Source organism: Panthera onca, chromosome A2, assembly GCF_046562875.1.
Source record: "Panthera onca isolate mPanOnc1 chromosome A2, mPanOnc1 haplotype 2, whole genome shotgun sequence".
NCBI lineage: Eukaryota > Metazoa > Chordata > Mammalia > Carnivora > Felidae > Panthera > Panthera onca.
In genome coordinates, this window is record NC_138340.1 from 140076960 (window position 1) to 140089812 (window position 12853).

Genomic DNA, 12853 nt, shown 5'->3' on the forward strand with positions numbered 1-12853 from the left:
CTGGAGGAGAGGCGGGTGGTGCCATAAATGAAATAAGATTAAAAATGTATTGTTAGTATACATATGTGTGATAATTTCAATAATAGGTATGTGGAGATACACACACACACACACACACGGAGAGAGATACATACTAGAATTTCAGGCAGAAGGGGGCATATTTGAGGGGGCATCCTGAAACAAGGAGTTTGGTTTGTTCTCAGTCCCTGAAAGAAGGCCAGAGTGACTGGAATGCCCAGAACTGAAGCCAGACAGCCCAGGCCCTGTGGACCATCCCAAAGGTTTTGGCCTGTATCCTAAGAGCCATGATGGTGTTGGGCATCAGCATTATATTCACGTTTTATTTTTTATAATAAAAATCACTCAAGTTGCACTGTAGCGATTACAATAGGGCAAGAATAGGTGAAAGCAGTGGAAATAGAAGAAAGGAAATAATTGGAAAGAAATACAGGAGCTATAACTGAAGTATCTTGATGAAGAAATGGATATTAGACAAAAATGAGAGTGAATATGTTAAGGCCTCCCAAACTTTTGAGTTTGTACAATATTGGACTTGCGAAATTCTTTTAATTAAGAAAATTGTTGAGGAGCCTGGGTGGCTCAGTCAGTTAAGCATCTGACTTCTGCTCAGGTCATGATCTCTGGTCTGTGAATTCAAGCCTCCCATTGGTCTCTGCGCTGACAGCTCAGAGCCTGGAGCCTTCTTTGGATTCTGTATTTCCTTCTCTGTCTGTCCCTCCCTGGTTCATGCTCTCTCTGTCTCTCTCTCTCTCTCTCTGTCTTAAAAATAAGTAATCATTAAAAAATTGTTTTTTTATCAGACTAAAAAAATTTTTTTTCAAACATGTGGTCTTGGAATAGATACAACGGATTTTCAAGAAATAAAACAAAGGATTCATTATAATGAAAATCTACAGCGAGAATAATGAGATTGATCTTTTCTTTTTTGTCTTTCAATACTAGGTTTAGTCTATAACTGTTAACATACTACTGATACTGATAGGTTAATTACATTCCTAACACATATTAACTGAGGCCAAAAATGGTTCAGGATTAGGAGTAGCTATTAAAAGATTTTTAGCTGAGATAGGAGTTTCACTCGAAACCCTCACTGGAGAATATCAGTCACAGGGTGAAGCACTCAGTACAATGGAGGATACTTAAGCAAAATTTATTGCTTCCAGATTGTTAGTTTCATGGCGATGATACTATACTGTTCAAATGTTCCTGTTTAATATTTTAACAGGAAAGTTTGGAGCTGAAGTAATCCTTTATCCACACGACCAAAAGTTTTCTTGGGAAATCTTTGGAAAAGTTTTGTGATAAAAAGGCAGTCTGTGTTATAATAGAAAATAGAGCAAGTTAAATAACATCTCTAGTCCTTGAATGTTCTGTGAGTTGATGTGGGGAACAAATTGCTCATCCTAACCCAAACCAAAGCAACCATTTCTCTGACCTGAATCCTAAAGTGATTTAAATGCAAATGTTGTAAAGTGAGATGTCTCATTTGGCTAGATCTTGCTTTGTGGTAAACAAAGAAGGAAAAAGGGTAAATGGACATTTTTATCATGGTGACCCAACTTTCAAACCCAGATGCTCATTTGGCTGTTTTCTGAATTATCTGTATTTTATAAATCAAGTTCCCTTTCTTTAACGGCAGAACAAATATTAAATTCAAATATTTTCCCATTAATAAAACAATCTTTGAGGCAGAAAGGATCGTAGTATAAGACTGCAATAACATTCTCCCTTAATGTGAGGATTTACAGAGGATTAGTTTGGGTGCCTTTAGTTGGGTGATAGAGACAGGAAACGAACATCCCCTGTAGAGTATACCCCACACAAATCTGCTCTAAGAGGAAGGGACTTCCTAGACTTCCCCCACTCTTGTCAAAAACAGAAATTACTCCCCTAATGATAGATGTACAGTGTGTTCCTGTCATTTACATTTACAAACTGAGAATACTATTTGAAAAAAATTTAATTTCTCTTAACAAATATTTACTGAGTGCCAACTGCACACTAGGTGCTGTTCTAGGCACTGAGAAACAGCAGGAAAGAAAATAGACTTAAAAGAAAAACTAGCATTCCCATAACACTTTTACCACGCTTGAAGAGATCTGATAGCTATTACTGCATTTTCTTTTTCACCATAGCCTTATAAGAAAGGCACAGAGAGATTAAATAATTTGCCAAGGTTTAGTTCTTTAATCGACGAAATATTCTTTTAATTCCGGACCCATAACTTCCTCCTGATTATCTTTCAGCCTCCAACCAATTATCTTTACCTAGATATCTGAAAATAACCGAATGAGTGGCAATGTGGTTTAGACTCTGTAGTCATGTTGTCAGAGTTCAAATTCTTTCTGATACTTAGGTGGCTGAATAATAAAATCACCCTAAAACTCAGTGGAATAAACAATAATTAACTATTCTTTCTCACTTGTCTGTGGGTTACCTGCCTCAGGCTTGCCTGTATTCTAAATTACATGTTGGTCCCAGGACTGCTCCACCTGTCTTTCATCCTCCTTGTACCAGTAGGCCAAGTAGGGCATGTTTCATTGTGATGGCAGAGCCATTAGAGGAGAAGCCACCCCTGCATGCATATTTTAAGCCTCTGCTTGTGTTATACCTATTAGCATCCCATTGACCAAAGCAAATCGCATGGCCAAAACTAAAGTCTTTCTGCATTCTGTCCACCATGAGCCCAAAGTCAGTCAAATGACCAAACCAAGCATCAATGCAGTGGGGAAGTAAGGGTGGGGGAGAGTCAATTTTTTTAAACAATCTTTGAATCTATCATGGTAGTCTTAATATCTCTTACTTCAGCTTCTCTCTATTTAAAACCCTCTTAAGGTTGCTGTGAGAATTCAACAAAACACTTAGGATGTGTGTCCCGTAGTGAATGGCAGGTAAAGAGGAGGCACTGCGATTTCTGTGTGTCTCTGCTCATTTAATGAAATCTCCACCTCCTGGCTTCTCCTACCCATCTTGTTTCCTCTCAAGCCCATTCCCTTTTTCCAATGAAGCACACTTGTTTGGCACAAGACAATAGGTTTACATTTAAGTGAAGTTAACTCTAGTGGCCATATCAGTATAAATGACTCATCTGTAGGGAAGGCCTGTCAGGCAAGACAACCAGGTTTCTTTTTCTTACTTAAGGCACATCTCCTCATTGAACTTTTTGGTCCATATGAGATTGCTAGCACCCAAAACACAGATTAATGAGGTACATCTCATTTATTTTTTCTAAATTTTCTGTTATGAATGTATTTCCTTTTCAAAAGAAGGTAAAAGGAATTATAATGAAGATAATTCAAGTGACACCACCACTTGTGAAGTCCTCTCCAACTTTTCTTCCTTCCTCTATGACTATCTATCTATCTATATTAATTTTTTATGTTTATTTTTGAGAGAGAGAGAGAGAGTGAGCATCAGTGGGGGAGGGGCAGAGCGAAAGGGAGACAGAACCCGAAGCAGGCTCCAGGCTCTGAGCTATCAGCACAAAGCCCAATTCGGGGCTTGAACTCACAAACCATGAGATTATGACCTGAGTCAAAATCAGACACTCAACCGACTGAGCCACCCAGATGCTCTTGTCATTATATGTATTTTTTAGTCTTTATTTATTTTTGAGAGAGAGACAGAGGATCTGAAGCAGACTCTGTGATGACCGCAGAGAGCCCGCTGTGGGGCTTGAACTCACAAACTGTGAGATCATGACCTGAGTGAAAGTTGGACACTCAACCTACTGAGCCATCCAGGCGCCCCTGTCAATGTATTTTCCTAAACCTTTACTATAGCAGCAACTGGATTGTATGTGACATTTTTTTTTACTCCTGTCTCATGAAGTGAAGTCTTCAGAAAACAGTTTCTTATTCTTTTCTCTTTCCTAACACAGTACATGACACGAGGTAGATGATTAACTATACTTATTGAATAGAGTTAGGGATAGGACAGAAATGGAACCTTGTAAAAGACCATTGAATTTCATTTCTACCCCACTTTTAAAAGCAATGTTCATTAACGTGGTTAAAACCACAACGACACAGTACTACATAGCCATCTGAATTAAAAGTAAAAACATCACCAATACCAATTGTTGGTGAGGATGCGGAGGACTGGAACTTACACTCTGCTAAGTGGGAAGGTAAAATGGCACAGCACTTTGGAAAATTGTTTGGCAGTTTCTCATCCATTTAGACATATAATTACCATATGAACCAGCCATTCCATTCCTAAGTATGTATTTACCTAAGAGAAATGAAAACCCAAGTCCAAATAAAGATATGCATGAATGCTCAAATCAGCATTATTCACAATAATGCTAGCCAAAAGCTAGACACTCTCCAAATCAACAGGTGAATGGGAAAAAATATGGTAAATGCATGAATTTATTATTACTCAGCAATAAAAAGGAATGAACTACTGATACGTGCAATATGGATGAATCTCAAAAATACTGTGATGAGTGAAAGAAGCCAGACACAAGAAGGACATATGTATAATTCTATTTATATAAAAGTATGGCAATTGCAAACTAACCTATCATAACAGAAGGCAAATAAGTGGTCGCCTGGGATCAGGAGCAGAGGAAGAGATGGATTGCAAAATGCCATGGGGAATAGTTTGGGGGCTATCAAAACATTTTGTGTCTTGATTCATAGTAGTAGTTTCACAGACGCATACCTCTGTCAATACTCAACAAATCATATAGAGTAAAACCTTGGATTGTGAGTAACTTGTTCTGTGAGTGTTTCATAAGACAAGCAAACATTTATAATAAATGTTACCTTAATAAATGAGTGATGTCTTGCAATATGAGTAGTACATGACGCTGAATGTTACATAATTACAACTGACCCAATGGTTCTTCTCTCTCTCAGTGTCTCTTGCTGTGGGATTGTGGGTGATCATCTTCCATGCTTGGATGCTCGGTCTCAGGCCATGGTGTTTGGCAGAAATCAGTGATTTTTCAGAACATTGGAAGGTGCCCACAACTGGCACTAGTGTATTTTTTGTCACTTCAAAGTATTTATGGGCAGTCCTTTACTTTTTCCATACAAGAGTAAGAATAGAAATGTTTTGCTTCATTCTAGGTCAGGCTACCTATAGATAGAGACCTTTTCCTCTGCTACTTTATTGCCAGTTACATTAAATACAGTATATGACACAAGTTTATTAATACTGAACTGTAGTCAATATCCATGCAAGTGTATACAATGACCCCCATGCAGAAAAAGTTGAAAAGAAAGGCGGTAAGAAGAAGGAGATGATTATGGTGGAAATTAGGAAGGAAATCATCAAGAAGTATGAATGAGGTATGCGAGTGGCCAAAATTGCAAGATTTTATAAGAAGTTTAACATCTGTATCTCATCTGCAGAGGAGGAGAAAAAGGTGGAGGACCCAACCCTTCACTTCAAATGAGATTAGGGAGATGTGTAAAATGCAGGAGACTGTGCAAACTTTGTAGAAAAGCACCACGCAAATAAGGCAGTAACAGTGTGAGCAACAAATCTGTTTAACGACAATGCAATGTCACATTTCCGCAAAATCCTCAAAAAGAGGCAGAAGCAAGTGTCTTTGGATAGGTTCCTTGTTAAACCTGCACGAAATGAAAAGTATTCCATTGAGCCAATAGATAGCAGTGATTCTGTTAGTGATAGTGAAAGTTGTCCTACATAATAATCCTCATTTCTCTTGTCTCCCTCACTCCAGCCATGAAGGTTTTCAAAGGAAAGTGCAGGTTAATTTGTTTATTTTTCTTTATATTTTGTAGTTTCTTTATTATTTTGTATTATATTACAGTACTGTAATGATTTTATATGAATATTTTTGGGTTGTGGAAAGAATCATTTGAGTTTCCTTCATTTCTTGTGTGGACATTCACTTTGATATACGAGTGCTTTGGATTACAAGCATGTTTCTGGAATGAACTATGCTCACAAACCAGGGTTTTACTGTAGTTTATATGAATGTAGTTCATTATTTGTAAATTACAACTCAATAAAGTTGATTAAAAAAATAACAAGGGGAGTACCTGGATGGCTCAGTCAGTTAAGCATCTGACTCTTGATTTCAGCTTAGGTCATGATCCCAGGGTTCATGAGATCCAGCCCCACGTGAGGTACTGGAACCTGCTTGGAATTCTCTGTCTTCCTCTCTCTTTGCCCCTCCCCTTGTTCACACTCTTTCTCTCCCTCTCAAAATAAATAAACATTTAACTATTTCTTAAGTTTACTTATTTAATTTTAAAGAACAAGTGAGCAGGGGAGGGGCAGAGAGAGAAGGAGAGAGAGAGAATCCCAAGCAGGCTCAGCCCTGTCAATGCAGAGCTCAACGCGGGGCCAGAACCATGAACAACGAGATCATGACCTGAGCTGATGTCAAGAGGCAGATGCTTAACCAACTGAGCCATCCAGGTGCCCCTAAATAAATAAACATTTAATAAATAAAAAATAGAAAGGTTTCCAAAAGTCGAAATGAAATGACCTATAGAAAATTAATATTTCATTGGTGATGATGCTTATCGCAAACTAGAAAGCAAGTAATGCTGCTGAATTTCTATAAATACAGTAGTCTCACTTTATCTGCCGTTTCATTTCTGTGGTTTCCGTTACCCTCTGTCAATGGGAATCTGGAAGCAGATCATCCTCCCGATGAATTAGCAGAAGGTCAATGGTAGCCTAGTTTTGACATGATGCCTGCGTCATTCACCTCACTTCTCCTCACGTAAGCATTTTACCATCTCACATCATCACCAGAAGGGTAAGTACAGTACAATAAAACATTTTGAAAGAGAAACCACAATCACACAACTTTTTATTACAGTAGATTATTACTATTATTCTATTTTATTATTAGTTATCATTGTTCATCTCTTACTGTGCTTAATTTATAAATTAACCTTTATCATAGCTTTGTGTGTATAGTGAAAAAAAAACCCAGTATACATAAGGTTTGACTTTATCCACAGGCGTCCACTTGGTGTCTTGGCACATAACCCCGGCAGATAAGAGAGGGGACTTTTTAAATAGACTTCAGCTAGTGCTATTACTTTAGGCACTGCTGATGTATAAGAAGGTTGATTTTTTTGTAATTTGGGAAATAATTTTCAGGTATAAAATTAAAATACTAGAGGTAGTACATGTAATCCCATTAAAGCAATTGGAAGTACTGACAAAAATAAAATGAATTATTTTTTTTTAAGAAATTTTTATGTTTTATTTTATTTACAAGAGAGAGAGAGACAGAGCATGAGTGGGGAAGGGGCAGAGAGAGAGGGAGACCCAGAATCCGAAGCAGGCTCCAGGCTCTGAGCTGTCAGCACAGAGCCTGAGTGGGGCTCAAACTCATGGACCGTGAGATCATGACCTGAGCTGAAGTTAGATGCCTAACCGACTGAGCCACCCAGGCACCCCAAAAATAAAATGAATTAAACATTGCATACACAGTCTCCAGAATTCGGAGAAGGTACTCCCAAGGTCACGGTAATGTATACGTGCTTACAGAATCTAACGAAGTTCAGACCTAATGTAGCGAATCTCTGAGGAGACTGTTACTGGTTTCTAATGCTTTCTCTTACAGTTGGCACACTGGAATCTACAAGTTGATCTCACATTTGTTTTTTTCTTTCCTACATATGAAGTTTACAAATAACAGAGTCTTAGGAGTCAGTTTCCAAAATAAACGCAATTTTTCTATCATCCAACCAAAAGTCATGGTTAAGCTTTTAACGGGGCAGTCTTTATTAGTCTCAACTAATTTAACTTTTTCAACTTGAATATTTCAAGCACTAACATTAAAGAATCACAGTGAATAATCACGTGAGATTCTTTGGAATTCGAATAGACTGCATATTGGGGATTTTTCACCTAGAAGCAGTACCATATACATCAATTTTCCTCTGGCAGACATATACCTACACATATTTCCATCACACCCACAAATTTTCAATATCTGGAATTGTGAACAAAAAAATGAAGTTAATAGGAAAATACTAAATAATCAGCATTTTAGTTAGTTGTCCATTTTCTAAATCTCTCACAATCCATACTTATCCATGGTGATATATCATGTAGAGAAATATGAGCAAATTTGGAGCGTTTTGAATATATAGCAAAGTACATCCCTCCCCCCAACTATCAACTGTTTATTTGAATTCTAGAGTTTGTGTACTAAGATATCCACATGCTAATAACCCAAAGATAGCAACCATTGAATTCAAATGGTGGGTCAAGACTGACTGGAAATATAAAACTTGTTTTCCTGTAAAAAGATAGCCTGTGAACAATAAAAGCAGAATTCTGGTGTGAATGCTTCTTGTTGACACTGTTAATTCTTAGCTGTAATATTACCTGGAATTTTTCTAAAGCTACCTTAAATCAACAGCCTTCCTTCTATAACAACATTTCATTACTATCTGAAACATAGTATCTAATCACACTGAAAATAAAATATTTAAATAGCTAATAATAACAACAGTAATAATAATAGCTAGCGTTAAACCCAAAAGCACTGCCTGCCATATACTTGAGGGTGAGAATGTGTAGTACAAGCCAGGCATTGTATTAAGAGTTTTATAATTTTTTTCCCCCCGCTGGATCTTCACAAAATCCCTATTAACATATTATTATTATGCCAACTTGCTATGCTATTATTATGCCAACTTTACAGCTAAAGAAATTGAGACTTGGAGATATTAAGTAACTTCTTCAAGGTTACTCAGCTAGAAACGAACAAAGCTGGAATTTGAATGCAGATAATCTAACTCTAGAATGCAGTCTCTTAATCTCTATGAATTGCAAATACTGCAATATAGAGACGAGGTGAAAGCGAACTGTCTCCAACTTTTAGGTTAAGAATGGCAGAAACTAGGCACATTCCTTAGAAGACCTTAAACTGAGCAGGGACACAAGAAACTTTTATTGGTTGTACCTGTGTCAGGTTTTGTGGTAGGTACCGAGGCCTGAAGTTCTAATAAGGTTGGGAGTCTACTAATGCAGACACCACAGGCTAGTAAAGGAGACCATTACTTAAAAAGTTAAATGAAAGAAAACGAGGTAAATAACATGCTATAGAGGTATGAATGGTAACTATATGTTCTAGGGAGAACAGACGAGGCAGATTGAGTTGCTTTAGGAGATCCCAGACAGCCTTCCCAAAGGAGGTAATATCTGAACTCAGCAATGAATAATTTTCTTGTCAAATAAATTTTAAAACACGACCAAATACTTGTGAAGCAAGAGATATAATAGATGTGAAAGATTACTTGCAGCAGGACTAAGGTACAAGCCCATGAGAGTAAATTAACTAAGTATTGGTGAACAAATAATAAGAAAAAACCCACTAAAGTAAAAGAAATGAAATGCTACTTATTTGGAATGGAAATGAAATGCATCTTGAAAGGATAGTGATTTGAAGATGAAAGCCACAAAAAAACCCTGTTAGTTTGACTTGAAAATAGACATACTGGGGTGCCTGGCTGGCTCAGTCAGTAGAATGTATGAGACTCTTGATCTTGGGGTTGTGGGTTTGAGTCCCATGTTGGGAGTAGAGATTACTTAAAAATAAAATATTAAAAAAAAGGAAAATAGACACATCAAATTTGAATTATTTTCCTCCAGTTTACATTTTTTCTAATACTATTCTGTATTATTAAAATGGCAATAATTTCAGAATATTTAACATAACATGCAAATTACCATCTATTCATCAAAAAATATAGTATTAAATTCAAATGAATTTATTTAAATTTAATTTTTATTTGTCTTCTTTTTTTCATTTAGGCAAAACTGTCTTGGTGAGAATGATCTCATTTTTCTTTCTTAGCAGCCTACTTCCTATGAAGGACAGTTCTGAATAGAAGAAGCCTCATGGTAGCCATATACTAATCTAAAGGAAGAGAGGACTCAGAAATCACGCTCTACTTATATTAGCAAAAGAATTTATGAGAAATAAATCCATTGTTTTATTTGTTAATCTGGAACAAAAGGAAAAACTAGTGCAAACAAGCGGAAGAATTTCCTGAGCGTGGTATCTAAGAAATTTTTAATTCTTTGATACAGTCCAGAATCGATCAGGAGATCCTCCAACATTTTATGACCAAAAGTCCTTCTGGCTAAAATACAGTAACTCATAAGGCCACATAAACTGGATACAGGGCACTCTGGTCACAGAATGAACCAACACTCTTTTGACATGGAAGCCAATTCACACACAAGTACCTCAAAATCCTATTCAAATTGGCTTAAACAGTAAGAAAATTTATTGACTTAATGTGACTGAGACTCCAGAGGCCAGACAGACTTTAGGTCTGTTTAATTTAGTAATTCTGGTTCTGGTTCTTCATAGTTTCCTGTTCCTTCCTCTGAGTATTGGTTTTTTCCTTAGGCTGCTGTCTGCATAGTAGCGAAAATGCTATATTGCCCATCACTTATTACTACACCAGAAAAAGATAGGAAAGATTCAGGGAGCCATCTTATAATAACAAAGATGCTTCCCGTCCCACCCCCACCCCCCCTCCCAGAAGTCTTCAGCAAATCTCTCCCAATTAGCCAGAATTTGGTCACATACCCATTTGTGACTGAATCTTGTAGCCTAAGATGTGTCATGTGCTGACTGGCTTAGGTCTAGATCCCTGAACCAGTCACTAGAATTCACTTTTGGTCTTAGACCAATCAGGCCAACCCCTGAAGAAGGGTTTTGCTATGATCAAAGAAGAGGTTTTTCTAGGAAGGAAGAAAGGAGACCAGATTGGCAGGGCAGACAAACATCATCAACCACAACATTGTCAGTATAGTAAACTAAATATTCAGTGGCATTTTGAAGAAATTAGTGGAAAAACTAACTCGCAAGAAGGCAAACTGTAGGTATAGTTAACAGAAAAATCTGAGTGGCTCCCTCTCTAACCTGCATAGGGATGGAAAGGAATTATAATTAATAATATTTTTAACTGTATGGTGAGAAGACTATATCATTCTTTCTATCTCCTCTACATCTTGGAATTTCCAGATTCAAACTAACACTCTTTTGAATACTATTCCTGGTTGCAACATTTCTCTTTCCCTCATTTGTTTTTGCCATAATAATATATGAGATATATAATACATATATTCATGATTGGATGGCTGGACATACATACTGCATGCAATTATGACAAATATCATACATACACAATACATATTTAATCCTTAGAGGGGTAACTACCTTGCCCAAGTTCACACAGCCAGTTGAATAACAGAGGTAGGATGTGAACTCAAGCCATCAAGGGACTGTGTGTTTTCATTCTAGGATATACCTTACTGCCTAATGGAACACTTGCTTCTTCTCTGTAGGGGCTACTTTTCCTTTCAGCCTACTCTTTTTTCTCCTCTTACTTCTGGGGTTTATTCTGATGTTTCCAATATTCTCCTTCTCTTGCAATGAGCTCCCCAAAGATCTCCTGACCACAGGACAGTTTTCTACTGGTTTTCTTTGTTGTTATTCAAGATCTCTTTCCCCCACCTATCTGATTCTGTTACAAGCATCTGCAACTGTTCTTCAATGTTAAGTTTTTGCTCTTTTATTTTGGGGAGTTTATTACAAGTGTTCTTTCCCTGTATCTTCTAAGTCAGAGCATAGGTGTTGATGCATGGACTTACCTTCCCTCTTAGCTTTATATTAATATACTGTTTTCAAGTTCATGCTATTTGGTATATAATTCTTTTTAATAGCATTTCATGGGCAACTACTTCTTTCTCTGTAATATTATCAGTAATTTAATGTACCATTATTTTTCTGGTTGTACTTTTGTTTTCACTGTATTTCTTATATTGCTTTTTGACTATATTGTTCATTAAAATTTTTTCCTATATTTTATCTCATTGTATTCCATTTGATGTGCAAAATTTTAGCTATTTTTTGACTGAAACAAACCAGAACTATTAACTGCAACAGGGAAGAACTAATAATAAAATCAGTAGATTCCTATTTATATTTATACTATAAAAGCTAATCATTTTTTATTATTTTATTTCAGAATATGATATCCTTGTTAAAGTCACTAAATTTTTTGAGGAAATATTACATTTGAATTTCCACATGTTTTCACAAAGGATGCAAGTTTGATTGATGCTGTAATCTAATCATGCAAAGATTCTGGCTTATTGTGTTACTGCTTGGCAGTGTGTATCTAGAGTCCGAGTCTAGCCTTGCTGCAGCCTGAATGGTGCTTTTGTTCATAGTAGGAGAAAATTTCTTTCTCAAAGCATGTACGTCCATCTGACAAACAGCCATGGTAATCAACACACAAGTCCAGGGCAACCATGAATATGAGAAGTACTCCCTAGAGTTGTGCTAACTGTTAACTAACCGTGCTAACTAACCGTATGCCCTTCCCCGGAGAAAGACCACATCAATGTTCCTATTTATTTCAGTGAGCTTTTTCTGACATTGCTCAGCCAGCACAGAAAAGTACTAAAGTAATCGGACATGATTATTTGAATTCTTGGCAACTGACAAGCAGGTATGCTAAGATAAAATAAGAAAATAATTTGACTTTTGGTTTTCTTGGCATCTCAGGTTTTACTGAGTGCCAGTGAATCTTGCCATTTATCAAATTCTTGCCATTTATTAGGTTTTATCAGATTTAGTGGAATCTTCTTATTTACCAATTTAAGCCCAATTTCTCCTTCTGTCTTCATGTTTTTGAATGTAGCATTTCAACACTCTCTAGAGCAATATTAAATAACACAACATTTTACCTGCTAAATATAACTGTTAGATTGCAAATTTTTATCATACCTTTTTAAAGAAATCACATTCCTTATGATATAATAATGTTAATATATTTTAATTAGAAGAGTCACGTTC

General features: G+C 36.6%; 1 protein-coding gene across 1 annotated transcript in view; it reads right to left on the minus strand.

Annotated features, from left to right (window-relative positions):
* Positions 1–12853, minus strand: part of CADPS2 (calcium dependent secretion activator 2) — a 667593-nt gene that overhangs the window by 550382 nt on the left and 104358 nt on the right. The window lies entirely within an intron of this gene.